Genomic DNA, 15,549 nt, shown 5'->3' with positions numbered 1-15,549 from the left:
TACTAAATAGTGAATCAGCGTACTGATTGCAAATTTTGAAGCAGACTGCGTCTGGGATGTGAAAGAAGCGGAATCAAAGAATTCGGGAGAAGTATAAGAGGAGGGGTCAGCGGAGAATAATTATAAATGGCGGCCAACACCCGTCGTACCGAAGTTATGTATTGTAATTGGTTATTTTACCGGGGCCGCTACAGGTGTAAGTAATGCATACCTCTTAGAGCATGCTAGCACAACAAGTAGATTCGTGCTATATGCCGCAGGCATTGTTTAACAAAACTGCTGCTTTTAAGAGAACACACCAGGTATATTTAAGCTTACAGGTGAAAAGAACAAACATTTCTACTAAGGCAGGGTACCGTTATCTGAGGGTACGTCACAATATTTCTAAACAACCTGCATTTCTTGACAAGCATGGAAGCAGAAAACCATGAAAAACTAGAGATTCCATAGTGCTTGTAAGTGTAAGACTGACAGATTTTCACTAGCTAGTGAAAATTTGTTAACAGAATTTTCAAAGCAGGGTTAAGAGTGACTTACGGCAGTTCTCTACACGCACGCATTTACCGTTGTTTTCGCGTGCGTAACCCTCCGCACAGCCACACCTTACATTTTCTTTCTTTGTGCACTTATACGTGTTGTCAAAACCTACGCCTCCACAGTATACTTGCGGGATCAGGGAAGCTCCACTGCAGAACACTGAGACTTCATTGTCTGGGCATGCTGAAAAATGAGAAGCACCACCAAGTACAAAATGAAACTCATAAAATAGCGGTATAATGCGAGGTTGCAAAAACCACACTTAACATGCAAGATAGTTGAATTGAGTGGTTGCTTTCATATGAGAGGCCTTCTATACCCGATGTTTTGTATAGGCGCACCAATACCTTTTTTAAAATAAAACAAGGGAAATAATGTTAAAGTTATTGATACAAACCGACCGTCGACCATAAATAACGTGTCCATGCAGCTATGATTCCTTTTCTTACCAAAGTTTGCCCAAGAGCGTTTCCTAACAGTCAACAAGTTATCTCGCTTCGGAGGCACTCATTGAAATGTCCACGCAAGCGCCCGTGCGCTATTTCAACCCAGCACCGGCAACCCAATTGCATAGAGAAAGCCATGTGATCCCTTATGCCATGTCAATGAGGTGTGTGTGTGTGGGGGGGGGGGGGGCGGAGTAATTGGGTAGGCCATGCACCCCCGAACCGAATATGCCTGCCACACGAGCTAAAGATTCCTCTGCTGCTCAACTGGTTGAACTTGCGCGATATACCTTTAGTTTCTACGAGAAGGGCTCGACGGATAGCCTGCCTTTTCCTAGATTTTTAAGAAGACTGAGATAGCATAACTCACGTTCTTCTTCTTTGTAAGCTTTCACTTCTTAAATTGGGGGCGTGCTCCACACCTAGCAAAACGGGCGCTGCCGTCGGTGTGACGTGGTATGAAGGATCACGTGAACACAGCGGTCGCGTCGGCTGCTTCGGAAGTGCTGAAGCAAGCTGAAAAGTAAAATTTAAAGTCCCATCTGCGCGGCGGTTCTGACTAAGTGGGGAGGCGTTCCCGCTTCAGGTGCCTGCTTGACAATACTTGAAAACACTTTATTAGGTAGTGGCTGCCTTTGAAGGCGTACAACGTGTTAGGCAACTACTCGGTGCCGCAGTGCCTGACGTACGCAACGGAGTCCATTGTCAGCCTTCACACGTTACCGGCAGAACAAGGAGCCGCGAAAAGCTTGGAACGCGAAACTCAAAACCAGAAAGCAGCCATCGGCTACAAATCGGGTGTGCAGGAAGCACCTCCGCGACGAAGATTTCTGCTACGGTTTCGGGGCTGCGATGTTCAAGGTGAGTAGCAGAAAGCGCGCACTGAGAGGCTCGCCCGCGCGCGCTGCCCGGCGAATGTCATGAAGCCTTGGTTTATGAACTTTTTGATGTTAGATGCTGGCAAGTTCATTGGAATGTATAGGGAGTGGTAAGAAACAGATTAAGAAAAGGCATGGCATATGGTCATATATGCGTTAGCAGCAAAGAATGAATGTACTGGATTAAGGAAAAGAAGCAGCGGTGAGAAGAATCACTCGCTGTGAATAACTTGCCGAGAAGACCGATAGACATGCAGTGCGACGACACTTGAGAAATGATACTGGTTCGTCCGAGAACGTAGATGAAAAGAAAAAAAAATTGAGTCGTCGAGGTGTGACCTCACAAGTCGCCGTAGACGTCAAAGTCCCTAGTTATGAAGAAATAATTTTTTAAGAGCTCTGATGATGCACGTAACAATGGTTCCTTGTGTAATGTCAAATGCTCATATGCTGCGGCCTAAAGCTCGCGGTACGAAGCAAAACATTATGCGGACATTCTTGCAGACGCGCAGTTGGTCGTTGGAAAACAGTGCGATCACTGCATTGAGGCTTCATTCTGTTATGTTCCATTTGGTTATACAGACGATCCACTATAAGAACGTATTTCACATAGTTTGCTCTAAGCTGCTGCCCACGTTTCACGTAAGAGCCGGTTCGGGAGACTCCATTGCGGCGACCGCGCGCAGTGGGCGTTCACTGTACGTATTCGGTAAAGAGATAGCGTCTGTAAACCATTCCGTGATTTATGTTAGCCCAAGAATAATAATTTGATAGTAAAAAAACTTTCCTCCTTTCGAGAGTACTTACAGAAATGTCTAGAAGGGTTCCGGCGTGCTGGTTTTATTGAGTGCCGTCAGCCAAAGTTATTAGGAGCGCGCCGCGTTATCCCTCACACTAAGCAAGTGAAACGCTTCCGACAGATGGCGACTCCGTAAGTCCTGGCCCCAATAATGAATAAGATCCTTCACTGGCTTCAAAAGCCTCTCACTGATCATGCTCAAGAAGTTGTAATTATACGTAAGGTATCATCTAACGCGAGCGTATCTTCCGGTGCAGCCCAGGTCTCCGTCCTGGATCAGTTGTTGTCCCTAATCTACGTAAATAACGTGGGCCCGGCTGCTGTGTGTCAGCACAGCACGGTAATCCGCTGATGTTCGTCATGGAAGTGTCACTTGACATGATCATGCACCTTCTGCTCCCTGCCCTGGCTATGGTTTCCCATGATGTGCCCCAACCGCATCCTGCCTGGCACGTCGAGTACGATAAAACTGGCTTCTACCACCCGATGAATGCAAGCAGCGCTCCCAGGCCGTTGGCACCGTTCCTGTGCCTGGCAGCGCCTCTGCACCCGGTAGCATCACTCGACTTGCGACAGGAATACCTATCACTACCGACATCAATTCACCCGTCATCTATAAAAGTGCAGGCGCGGTAGGAAGCGCTCTGTGGGCCCGGCTGCTGTGCGGTAACACAGCACGCTAATCAGCTCATGTTCGTCATGCAGGTTAGCAAACCATACAGTCTTTTTGCAAAATGGTCAAGTAATTACTTTCTGCTGCAGCTACCAGGCCCGCATTGCTGCCTTACCATTGCTGTTCAGTGCTGTGATGTTGTTCGCTCTTTATTGTTGCTGGCGGGTGACATCGAAACTAACCTTGGACCTGATATTCAAGCCGTACTAAATGAACTTAAGAATCTATCTGCAGGTCCATCGCAACTAATCAGCGAGATTCAAGGCCTCAAGTCTCAGTTACTAACAACTGACAAAGCCATATCCGATCTGAGCGTGCGTATGACTGACCTGGAGACCCACTACCAAAACCTAGCCCTCCTTCGTTCCGGTATATAGAAAGCGTGAAAGCCCCCCATCGTTCCGGTATATAGAAAGCGTGAAAAGTGATGCTGCCCGCACAGCACACGCTATCCAGAGGCTGGAAGCGCGTATTGATGAGTGAGTGACATAACTTTATTTTAAATCCGGCGATTGGGAGGCCCGGGCCTGGGGCCGCCTAGATGGCCACTCGAAGCTGTTGCTCCCGCACGGCATCCATGGCTCGCTGGATGGCCCAAAGTTGGTCTTGGAGTTCTGAGCTGAGCAGCGTGGCCCGTAGATTTTGCGGGGAGACTGCCATTTTGTCTTGATATATTGTGCATCCCCACAACATGTGTTGAAGGGTGGCTCTAGCAGACTTGCATAGCTTGCATATATCGCTGGCGTATATCTCGGGGTGGAAAGTCTTTAACTGCACGGGACTCACATATGTTTCTGTTTGTAATCGCCTCCAAGCAACGGACTCAGTTCTGTTCAGTTTAGTGTGAGACGGTGGTAATATTCGCCTCGGATTTTGATAGAATTTTGTAATATCGCTAAATCTTGTTAATCTGTCTTTTTCTCTCCAGATCTCCTCCTCCGCGTTTCCCTGACCAATGGAAGTCACTCCTTGCTCAGCTCGGCGAGTAAGACCTCGAGCTTCGCGGTGTGCTACCTCGTTGGGGTTGATTGCGTGAATTGCCGGAGTCGTATGCGCTGGGAACCAGAGCAATTGCCTGCCGTTCTTCTCTGCGTTAGAGAATTTTGCTTTGTTGACTATGATGATGTGCCACGCCTCAGGAGAGATTCTACCCTTAGCATAGTTTCTAATGGCCGCCTGAGAATCACTAATTATGTATTGAGCATTTGTGGAGACCAATGCTAGTGCAATGGCTACCTCCTCTGCTGTCTCGGAATGTTTGGTATTAACTGACACGCTTGTAAGGGGTTTTTGGGTGTGATCTACGACTACTGCCACGTAGCTATTTCTGTGTGTGTATTCAGCCGCGTCTACGAAGGCTGCTCTGTCGTCTGAGCCATGGCTTCGGATCATTTTCTCTGCTCTACTCGTCCGTCTGCCCTTGTTGTAAACTGGATGCATGTTCTTGGGTATATTTGTTACTAGGAGTTTGTCGCGAATTTCTCTCGTTATCGTCGTCTTTTCCCCGTATTGATTGTGGTAATTCATTCCTAGCTTGCGTAGTATATGCCGTCCTGTTTTGGTTTTGGTTAGTCGTTCCACCTGGGATATTTGTTGCGCTTCTATGAGTTCGTCCAGTGTGTTGTGGAGTCCTAACTTTAGGAATAGATCTGTGCTTGTACTGATTGGAATCCCTAGTGCTAGTTTGTATGCCTTTTTTATGAGGATGGTAATTTTGGTCTTTTCAGCTGCAAGCCAATTGTGGAAGGCTGCTATGTATGTGATCTGACTGATTATGAATGATTGTATGAGCCGTATGATACTTTCTTCCTTCGTACCCTGGTGCTTGTTAGTAATTCGTTTGATTAATCTCATGGTGTTCGTTACGTTTGTGTCTAACTTCCTTATGGTTTCCCCGTTTGTACCTTATTATTAGACCCAGTATCTTGAGCTGATTTACTATTGGGATATTTCGCCCGTTCTTGGTGTGTAGCTTGATTTCCTCATGAGCCTTGTTTCTGTCGTATCCTTTGGGAGGCCTGCCCCTAAGTGTGGGGCGGTATAAGAGAAGTTTGGATTTTTCTGCAGAGCATGTGAGGCCTGTCCCTATGAGGTGTTCCTCTGCTGTGTTTATTGCGGTCTGGAGTAGTTGTTCTAGTGATGCGTACCTGCCATCACAGACCCAGATAGTAATATCGTTCGCATATATTGTGTGATTAAGGGACTCTATGTGGTTTAGTTTTGCGGGGAGTCCCATCCAGACGAGATTGAACAGCATCGGGGAGATGACAGAGCCTTGCGGCGTGCCCCCCCCCCCCCCCCCCGATGTCGATTTCGGGTGACGTGAGTCCTCCGACGGAAAAGACTGCTTTCCTATCTGATAGAAAGCTCTTGATATAGTTATACGTCCGTTGCCCTAGTCCTAATCGCTCGATGTTTTCCAATATGGTTGCGTGGTTGGCATTATCAAACGCCTTTTTAAGATCAAGGCCGAAGATGGCCCTTGTAGAGCGCGTTTTATAGTCGATTATCTGATGCTTAAGTTGAAGCATCGCATCTTGTGTCGAAAGGTTTTTGCGAAATCCTATCATTGTATCTGGGTATATGTTATTATCCTCTAAATAGTTATCTACTCTGTTTAAAATTACATGTTCGATTAATTTTCCGACGCAGGATGTTAGGGAGATCGGTCTGAGGTTGTCGATCTCAAGCTTTTTACCAGCTTTTGGAATAAGCGTTATCGTCGCTTTCTTCCATTGAGCTGGTACTGCTCCTTTTATCCAGCACTCGTTTATATATTCCGTTAGGTTCGTGATCGACCCATCATCGAGGTTCCTGAGAGTCTTGTTTGTTATACCGTGTGGGCCTGGGGCTGATTTGGTGTTCAACTTTTGTAGGGCCGCGCGGATTTCTGCCTCCGTGAATTCTTCGTCTAATTTTGCGTTGATATTCCCGTTGTAGATAGGATGGTTGCAAGGGGGTGCCTGTGTTATGTATTTCTGTTCTAATTCTTTGAGAAAGTCCTCCTCCGTGCCCTCATAGGCGTGTATTAACTTATTAATGGCCTGTCTGTGGTTTTTCTTGTTATTCTCAGGGTCCAGCAAGAACCTAAGCATGTGCCAGGTTTTGCCGGTGCTTAATTGCCCGTCCATGGAATTACATATCTCGTCCCATTGTTGCTTGCTCAATTGCGCAGCATATTCTTCTATTTCTTTGTTGAGGAGCGCTATGCGCTTTCTCAATTTTCTGTTATGCTTCTGACCTTGAAGTCTATTTTGCAGCGACTGCTTAGCTTCCCACATGTGGAGAAGTCTGCTGTCGCATTTCTCCAAGTTAGATTCAGGTGGTGCTATTTTTGTGGCAGCTTTGACGTCATCGCTGAGCTCTTTAGTCCATTGCTCTATGTCTGTGATGGATCGTTGCTGTGTAGCCTCTCGTGATCTACGAAGTAGTTCCCAGTCTATTAATTTGATCTGTCGTTCGTCTTATCCGCGGTTGGATGGTCCTCGCTGCATAACTGGCACTTAGGTTGGCACCTATGGTCTTTGTCAGGGTTCGCTGTTCCACATCCAGCACAAATCTTGTTGTTCGGATTGGGACATACATATCCTCTGTGTCCAAGTCTGCTGCATTGGTTACAGAAATCCACTTGTTTCCGGTACAAGGAGCATCGGAGCAGCGCTGCCCTGTATCGGACGTACGTGGGCACTTTGTATCCTTCAAAGAGCACAATCACTGTGGTAGTATTACTGATTCTCTTTGCTGCTATCGCTGTTGGGTTTTTGTTCGTAACCACCGCTGCTGTGATGTCTCTTGGGCCCTCGTCGAGTGGAATTCCTCTGATGACTCCTTTGGCCGTCATGTCCGGCGCCGTCTCGTAAGCATTGGTCTCGTAAAACTTGTCTTGAATCTTGATGCGTTCTACTTCCTGATATTTGTTGGCATGCTCTTGATCCGATGTACTGACGATTAGGATATTTTGATAATTGTTGGAGCAGACGATATCCTCCTCTCTTTCGTCTCGAGGGATGCCTGCCGCGTCTTGTACAGCCGTTGTTAGGTGAACTATACCATGTTCGGATATTTTGAGTGCTCCACGTGGTCTGATCACAATCTTGTAATCCCCTCTTGGCAAATGTGGTATCCTGCTTGCCTTGCGTATCTGCTCTAGCATCCTTTCCTGGGGTTATCGTTGCGCTTGTAAAGCCGCGTCGGCGACAAGGTGCTCTTGCGATGTTGGGTGGTTTGCCGGTCTGATCTTCTGTGCCTGACCTCCTTCCATCCCTTGCTTATATCCATTTCTTCCTGGGTTATGCGTTGCCCCTCTACGGTGACTTCCATTCTTGAGAGCATGATCGGTAATTGTTGAGGAAGCCGGCTCTACAGCGCGCGACCTCGCGGCTCTTCCGCCACGAGGCCGGGCCAAGAAATTGGCGTAGAGGCTTGAAAAATGGGAATCCCACCTGGTTTTCGATATCCACTTGTTCCTGAGAACGAGCCAAGTCGGTTGGTGTGCGGTTTCGTGTGGTTATGGGCGATTTGCACTACAAAAACATCTGTGGAATACGGAGCCGACGTGATGTGCGCCAGCTCGCTCCGGCTTCTTCTTCTTCCCGCGTATTGATGATGCCGAGAACATTCGAGGCGCAACAATCTGATTTTCTATGGTATTGCTGAGTCTTCAGGGGAGGATTCCTTCTCGTACTTGGACGATATAATCATTGACCACTGTCGCAGACATATGAACATCACGCTTGACCCGAAAGAAATCGAGCGTGCACACCGCTTGAGCAATCGTGCAGGTAATCGTAACTGCGCCATAATAGTGAAATTCACATTACAAAAAACAAAAGAACTGGTCCTTTCCAACGGCCGCAAGTTTAAGGGAACAGGCTTCAGCGTTGGCGAGGATTTTACACGTCCTGTTCAATTTGCCCGCAGACACCTAGTTGCATTCGCAAAAAGCAAAGTGGCACCTTATTTCCTACGCTTTGAAATGCTGTCCGTGGGTAATAAGCACTACATTTTTGAAGAACGCACACAGAGTGTTAAATAATTGCAATTGCAGCCACCTCGCCGCGGGAAACCCCCCTGCCCTACAGTATCGACACGAGCTAACCTTTGCTTTTCCGTTATCTTTACCAACGCACGCACCTTCCTTCCTAAACGCGATATTCTGTCTAAGCGCGTGTTGTGTCTAACAGAAATTTGCTGATAATAACTGAAACCTGGCTAACTGACGATATTACCGATAGAGGGGTTCTTGCGGATCCGCCGAATTTCAGCCTTTACCAGAAAGACCGCAAAATCTCACGAGGAGGTGGTGTGCTGATCGCCGCGCATCATCATTTATCGTGCTCGCTAGCAATAATCGAGACTCATTCGGAAATAATATGCGTAATCTGTTACACTTCACCGCAGACTGTTCTCTTGGGCGTTTGCTACAGACCACCACATAACATTCCCGATTTTTCGCATAAACTTAACATCTTGAGCAAAATTAGTGAAAAGCACCCTAACGCAGAGATCCTGCTTTTTGGCGACATTATTTTCTGCAAATCGACTGGACTAACAATACTGCTTTAATCATAGGGAATGATGCTGCCAAAGAATTTGTTAATGTGTGCCATAATTTCAGTCCAACCCAACTTATACTAAAGTCTACGCGGGTTACAGAAGACACGTCTAATGTACTCGACCTTATACTAACCAGCCATCCCAACAGTGTATCTATAACTTACCTGCGTGAGGTAAGCTATCATAAAGTAATCCATGCCACCTTCACCTTTCAACCCATAGCACAACAAAAATCCAAGAAAACTATTTGCTTATATGATAAAGAAAACTACGAAGCTATTATTAATGAATTAGGTGACTTCTTTTCCACCTTCGAGACATTATTCCCTATGCACTCACTTTAAGAAAACTGGACACTATTTAGAAATAAAATTAATGAACTCGTTAACAAATCTATGCCAACAAATCGATGCGCCCGAATCAAAATAAGCCATGGTTCACATAAGCACAAAGGACGCTTGAAAACACAAAGAAACGTCGCTTCCGACTAGCCACGCGTCTTGGTAGCACCGAGGCATGGTCCAACTACTACATCGCAGAGAACGATCGCACTGCTAAAAAATATTTTCGTAACGACGACCTACCCCAACTACTTACTCGAAATCCTCGGCAGTTCTGGCGTGACGAATGCAGCAGGCGAAACAGCCACAGATGCCGAGTGCGCCGATATCTTTAATACAGCATTTTTTCCGTGTTTCCAAAATAAACTACCCCCCCCCCCCCCCCTAGACGTTCCACTACCTACTAACATATCATCGCATATGCCGTCCATTGTGTTTTCGACAGATGGCATATTGTCAATAATCGAAAAAGCAAATTGTGTACTTCTTCTGGTGTAGAAGATTCTCAAAGTTTCTAAAGAATACTAAGCATATATGCGCGGCATGTTTCACTCTATTATTCTCGCAGTCATTGTCTACAGGTGACTCGTGTAACAGCGCGAAAAATAACAAGGAAGGGACGACGATAGAGACACTCTTTTCACTCTGTCTCTATCGTCGTCCCTTCCTTGTTATTTTTCGCGCTGTTACACGAGTTGCAATGAACCAACTAGCCCAGCAAGCTGCTAGTCTACAGGTGCCTTACCATGTGACTGGAAAGTGGGGAAGGTCGTTCGAGTCTTCAAAGCAGGCAACAGGTTCCCCCTAAAACTACTTCCCCATTTCATTAACTAGTGTCGCTTGCAAAATCATGGAACATGTCATATACTCGCATATCATGAACTTCTTAGACTCAGTAAACTTCTTTCATCCTTCTGAGCACGGCTTTCGTAAGGGGCTTTCATGCGAAACACAACTAGCTATCTTTCTTCATGATCTGCACATTAACCTTGATTACAACGTTCAAACCAATACCATCTTTCTAGACTACTCTAAAGCTTTTGACACAGTGCCTCGTAACCGTATACTAATAATATTACCCCGATTGAACTTAAATCCTCATGTAGTACAGTGGATAAAAGCATTCGTAACTAATCGTTCCCAGATCGTCCTTGTTAATAACTACTCCTCCAAAACCCTCCCCAGCTGCCACTTCAGGCGTCCCTCAAGATTCAGTCTTGAGAGCGCTTCTTTTCCTAATATACATTAAGGATCTTCCGCTGCTTGTATCTTGTCCTATTCGTATGTTGGCTGATGACTGTGTGATTTATCGTACTGTGAGTAACATCTCTGACCAACCATCTCTTCACAATGACCTTAATAACGTCCAAAGCTGGTGCAACCGTTCGCAAATGTCCTTGAACGCTAACAAATGCAAACTTATTTCATTTTCCTGCCATCGCAATCCATATCTCTCTACTTACACAATCGCAAACGTCACAGTGAAATCAGTTCTACTGTATAAGTCATCGTCATCATCATCATCTGCCTATATTTAAGTCCACTGCAGGACGAAGGCCTCTCCCTGCGATCTCCAATTACCCCTGTCTTGCGCTAGCATATTTCAACTTGCGCCTGCAAATTTCCTAACTTCATCATCCCACCTGGTTTTCTGCCGTCCTCGACTGCGCTTCCCTTCTCTTGGTATCCATTTTGTAACACTAACGGTCCACCGGTTATCCATCCTACACATTACATGGCCTGCCCAGCTCCATTTCTTCCGCTTCATGTCAACTAGAATATCGGCTATCCCCGTTTGTTCTCTCATCCACACCGCTCTCTTCCTGTCTCTTAACGCTACTCCTAAGATTTTTCGTTCCATCGCTCTTTGTGCGGTCCTTAATGTGTTCTCGATCTTCTTTGTTAACCCCCTAATTTCTGCCCCATATGTTAGCACCGGTAGAATGCAATAATTGTACACTTTTTCTTTCAACGGCAGTGGTAAGCTCCCAGTCAGGAGTGGGATGGCCATGCCAGTTATCCTACTACTGATAATTTCAGTGCTTCCCGTGAGCGTCCCATCTGCTTCCAAAGGGGTATTCGCGGGCACGTCGCCAGATTTTGCCCTTATCGCCGTCGCACGTCACCACCATCGTATGAGCGACCGCGCACTTTTTATATGCGTAGCAATCAGCACGGTGACGGGACACGCTGGTCTTCTCACTCCGGTGGCAGGACAAACCACCTGGCGAATTACCGTAGTGACTCACCAGCTTCAGTGCGGAGCTTGACGCCACCGACTTCACGCCAGTGCAGGTCTCCATCTCCGCGACGACGTCTGACGTCACCGCCGCCGGGAAACTAGGCGGCGCGACCAATGGAGGTGAGGTCGCCAGTCATCATCAGCTACACGCCCCTATGCCGCCGCCAGTCACCATGTGTCATAACAAGATTCATGTTTTGGTGGACAACGTACGTTGCTATGTTCGCCTTAGTTGACACAGGAGCAAGTGTCTCCGTTATCAGCCTGGATTTCAAAGCCCGACTAGGCCTTAAAGTGATGTTTCTCTGGGAAAACGCAAATGCATTTCGTGCAGTGAGTGGAGAGTTTCTCCGACCTATTGGAGTGTGTACCGCGAACGTTTATTTATCTGATAACGTGTATCAAGCCGAATATGCAGTGCTTCCTCAATCCACTCACAAGGTAATTCTTGGTGTCGATTTCCTGCAACAGTGCGGTGCCAATGTTGACTGCGGTACTGGCGAGGTTTTTCTCTTTCCTCTTGCCGACCAACCTACTACCTGTTCATGCACTCTCACCATCATTGAAGATGTGGTCTTACCGCCACGTGCGCTATTGAGTTACCGGCACGAGTTCGAGTTGCTGCTTTCGGTGTCGACGCTGATACATTTGAATTGTTGAGCCTATGCCTTCGATGGTTGTCAAGAAAAGTGTGCTCGTACCTCGATGCGTCCTCTCTGTGGCCTGTGGAACAACTTCATTGTGGGTCTCAAATTTAGCCTCCCATTCAGTTGTGCTACCCAGGGGTATGCGACTTGCCTCTTTTGAAGTGGATACCAGCCTCCGCATAGGCGCTTTAACTGTTGACACGTCACACGAATAGCGAGAGCACGGGGCTGGCCCCGGTGTCCCTGAAGACTCGTTGCCTTTTCTAAATATGATAAGCAAGTCACTGTCTTCAGAGAAGCGTCAAGCCCTGGTCAACGTGCTTAGCAAGCATGCGTCATATTATTTGATTTCGGGCAGAACGCTAACAAAGTTCGCGTTCCAGCTACGCAGGCTCGCCACAGAATCGCCACGGGATTCGTGTCGATCCACTTCCCCGGATCGATTACGTTATCGACTGCCTTCATTGCGTGTCGTACTTTTCATCTGTGGACTTCCGATCAGGCTACTGGCAGATACCCATGCATTCAGCTGACAAAGAGAAAACCGCTTTTGTGACCCCAGACGGCTTGTTTCAATTCAACGTCATGCCGTTTGATTTGTGCAACGCGCCTGCAACATTTGAGATTTATGGACACGGTACTGCGCGGTCTGAAATGAGAGATTTGTTTGTGTTATCTTGACGACGTCGTAATTTTTAGCCGCACTTTTGCAGAGCACAACGATCGACTGGACATTGTTTTGACGTGCCTTGAACAAGCTGCTCTTACATTCAATTCAAAGAAATGTCACTTTGGCCTACGAGAGGCGCAAGTACTTGGAAATCTAGTGGACAAGCACGGGGTGCGACCAGACCCACAGAAGGTCGCAGCAGTTAGCGGCATCAAACAACCGCAGTAACAACGCGAGCTGAGAAGCTTCTTGGGTCCTTGCTCGTACTTTCGACGTTTTGTGCCCAACTTTGCTGATACTGCCCACCCTCTGACTTCATTGCTCCGCAAAGATAACCCTTTCATCTGAACAGCAGATTGCGATTCCTCGTTTCGTCAAGAGAAGTTCCTGCTCTCTTCCTGACTCATACTTCGCCATTTTGACCCCTCTGCCACAACAGAATTGCACACCGACGCGAGTGGAATCGGCCTCGCCGCTGTCCTCGTCCAGTGGTTTGGTGACGCCTAGCATGCCATTGTATACGCCAGCCGTTCGTTGAGCAAGGTCGAACAAAATCACACCGTCACTGAGCAAGTGTCCACTGTGGTCTTTGCAGTCCATAAGTTCCGGCCATATCTCTTCGGGCGCCACTTCACGATCGTTACGGACCACCATTCACTATGTCGGTTGGTTGGTCTCCGCGACCCGTCTGGCCGCCTTGCTCGATGGGCGCTACGTTTACAGGAATTTGACTTTGTAGTCGTTTACAAGAGTGGCCTACGTCATGCGGACGCCGATTGTCTTTCGAGGCTCCCTCTACCAACAAATGAATGTGACGCCGATAATTTCGATGAGTTTCTAGCCGCCATCGACGACATTATTTTTCCCGACCTGGCCACCTTCCGGGAAGAGCAGCGTGACGACCGCAGCATGGATGCCCTCTTCGCCTGAACTGCTCAGCTAACAAGTAACAGTGGCTTTATCGTCCAAGATGGCCTGCTCTACAAGAAGAATTATGCGGCTGATGGTGCCCGCCTCCTCTTGGTGGTCCCTAAAAATTTCAGAACCCACGTGCTGCGTGCTATGCACGACGACTCGACCGCTGGGCACCTGGGTTTCACCAGAACATACCACCGCATTCAGGGCCGGTTCTACTGAACCAGTATGCGACGGGATATAGAGAAGTATGTGGCCAGTTGTAACAAGTGCCAGCAATTAAAGTGCCCCAATACTGCTCCTGTGGGACTCCTTCACCCTGTAGCGCCGCCATCATCTCCTTTCGAAATGGATGGAGTGGATCTTGTCGGCCCCTTCCCGCGCTCAACAAACGACAATCGTTAGATTATAGTCTGCGTCGACCATCTGACGCGTTATGCTGAAACCGCTGCGATGCCAACGGCCACGGCTCTTGTTGTTTCGAGCTTCCTCCTGTCCTCCATTATACTGCGTCATTAACCCCCTCGTGTTATTGTGAGCGATCGTGGTCGCCAGTTCGTGTCCGACGTAGTCGAAGAGCTGTTGCGTCTTTGTGCTTGCCAGTTTCGCCACGCGACCCCGTTTCACTCACAAACAAATGGTCCCGTCCAGCGCACTAACAGAACTTTGGCCAACAAGCTTTCAATGTATGTGGATTCCAGGCACAAACATTTGGATGACATCTTGCCTTTTATCGCATGCGCCTACAACACCGCAAAGCATGAAACTACAGGCTACAGCCCTTTATATCTTGTTTATGTTAGACCACCCCGCGGCCTCCATGACACCTTTCTACCTTTTACTCGTCATGCGGACTCTTCTATTGCCCAGACTCTCTGCCGCGCTGAGGAAGCACGCCGCATAGCTCAGCTCCGTACGTTGGCATTCCAGGACCACTCCCAGATACGCTACGATTCACGACATAAGAATGTGTCATACGACAAAGGGGACATTGCATGGCTTTGGACACCACTTCGCAAGCGCGGCCTGTGCCAGAAGTTTCCGGCTCGTTACACCGGGCCTTTCGTCATCACCGATCGCCTAAGTGATGTAACCTACTCGATTGCTCGTCTCGTGTCCCATGGCTACTGGACTAAGAAGACACACCTTGTTGACGTCGCTTGCCTGAAACGTTGTCATCCACATGACTCCGCGTGGACGTAACAGTTACTCGCCCAGCGGGCTTCCGTCTGTGAAGGGAGGAGTGTTACGCAAAAGCTACGGCAAGGACGGAAGAGGAGAACGAAGTGCGCTTGTCTTGGTAGCGGGTCGGTGTCGGCGCGGCCCCTTTTCATCAATTCATCTTTTAAATAAAGGCACCACATCGTAATAATATATATTTCTTCTTATTTGACATTCCGAATTAGCTCAGCCTATGCAGCAGTGCCAATCTTCTGAGGTTGGCACTGCTGTATAGGTCGAGCGAAATCACAACTCCAATCACAACAACTTGCCACATATGACAAGGAAGTCTAGCACGGCTGTGGACGGCACGAAGGACGCCGATAGGAAGACACAACAGCGTAGGTTTCGCCAGGCACATCAGGAACAGCGTCGAGCACGAGCTCCACTACAGTTGCGCGGGCGATTCGGCTGCGCAGCTCTACACGACGCACTTCTTCTTCCTTACATCTTCGCCCCTCGCTGAAGACGGAGCCGCAAAGGAGGCCTAAGGCGTCGTGAGGACGAAGGGCTCATGATACGGCTTGAGCCGATCGACGTGGACAGTTTCACGGCCTCGGCGACGCAGGTCCGTAGGCGGCGTCAGAGGTTCGATGACGTAGTTCACCGGAGAAGTTTGCTGCA

The 15,549-nt window shown here is 47.9% G+C and overlaps 1 long non-coding RNA gene across 2 annotated transcripts in view; it reads right to left on the bottom strand.

Annotated features, from left to right (window-relative positions):
• Nucleotides 1-544: 544 nt before the first annotated feature.
• The window catches only part of LOC125945979 (uncharacterized), a 47,710-nt gene continuing 32,705 nt past the window's right edge, over nucleotides 545-15,549 (bottom strand). For both annotated transcript variants that reach the window (XR_007467287.1, XR_007467288.1), the window contains exon 3: nucleotides 545-720. This is a non-coding gene — a long non-coding RNA (uncharacterized LOC125945979). The remainder of the gene's footprint in view (nucleotides 721-15,549) is intronic.

This window comes from Dermacentor silvarum, chromosome 5 (genome assembly GCF_013339745.2).
Source record: "Dermacentor silvarum isolate Dsil-2018 chromosome 5, BIME_Dsil_1.4, whole genome shotgun sequence".
NCBI lineage: Eukaryota > Metazoa > Arthropoda > Arachnida > Ixodida > Ixodidae > Dermacentor > Dermacentor silvarum.
The sequence above is the reverse complement of the archived record's forward strand: the minus strand, read 5'-3'. Positions and strand labels throughout refer to the sequence as shown.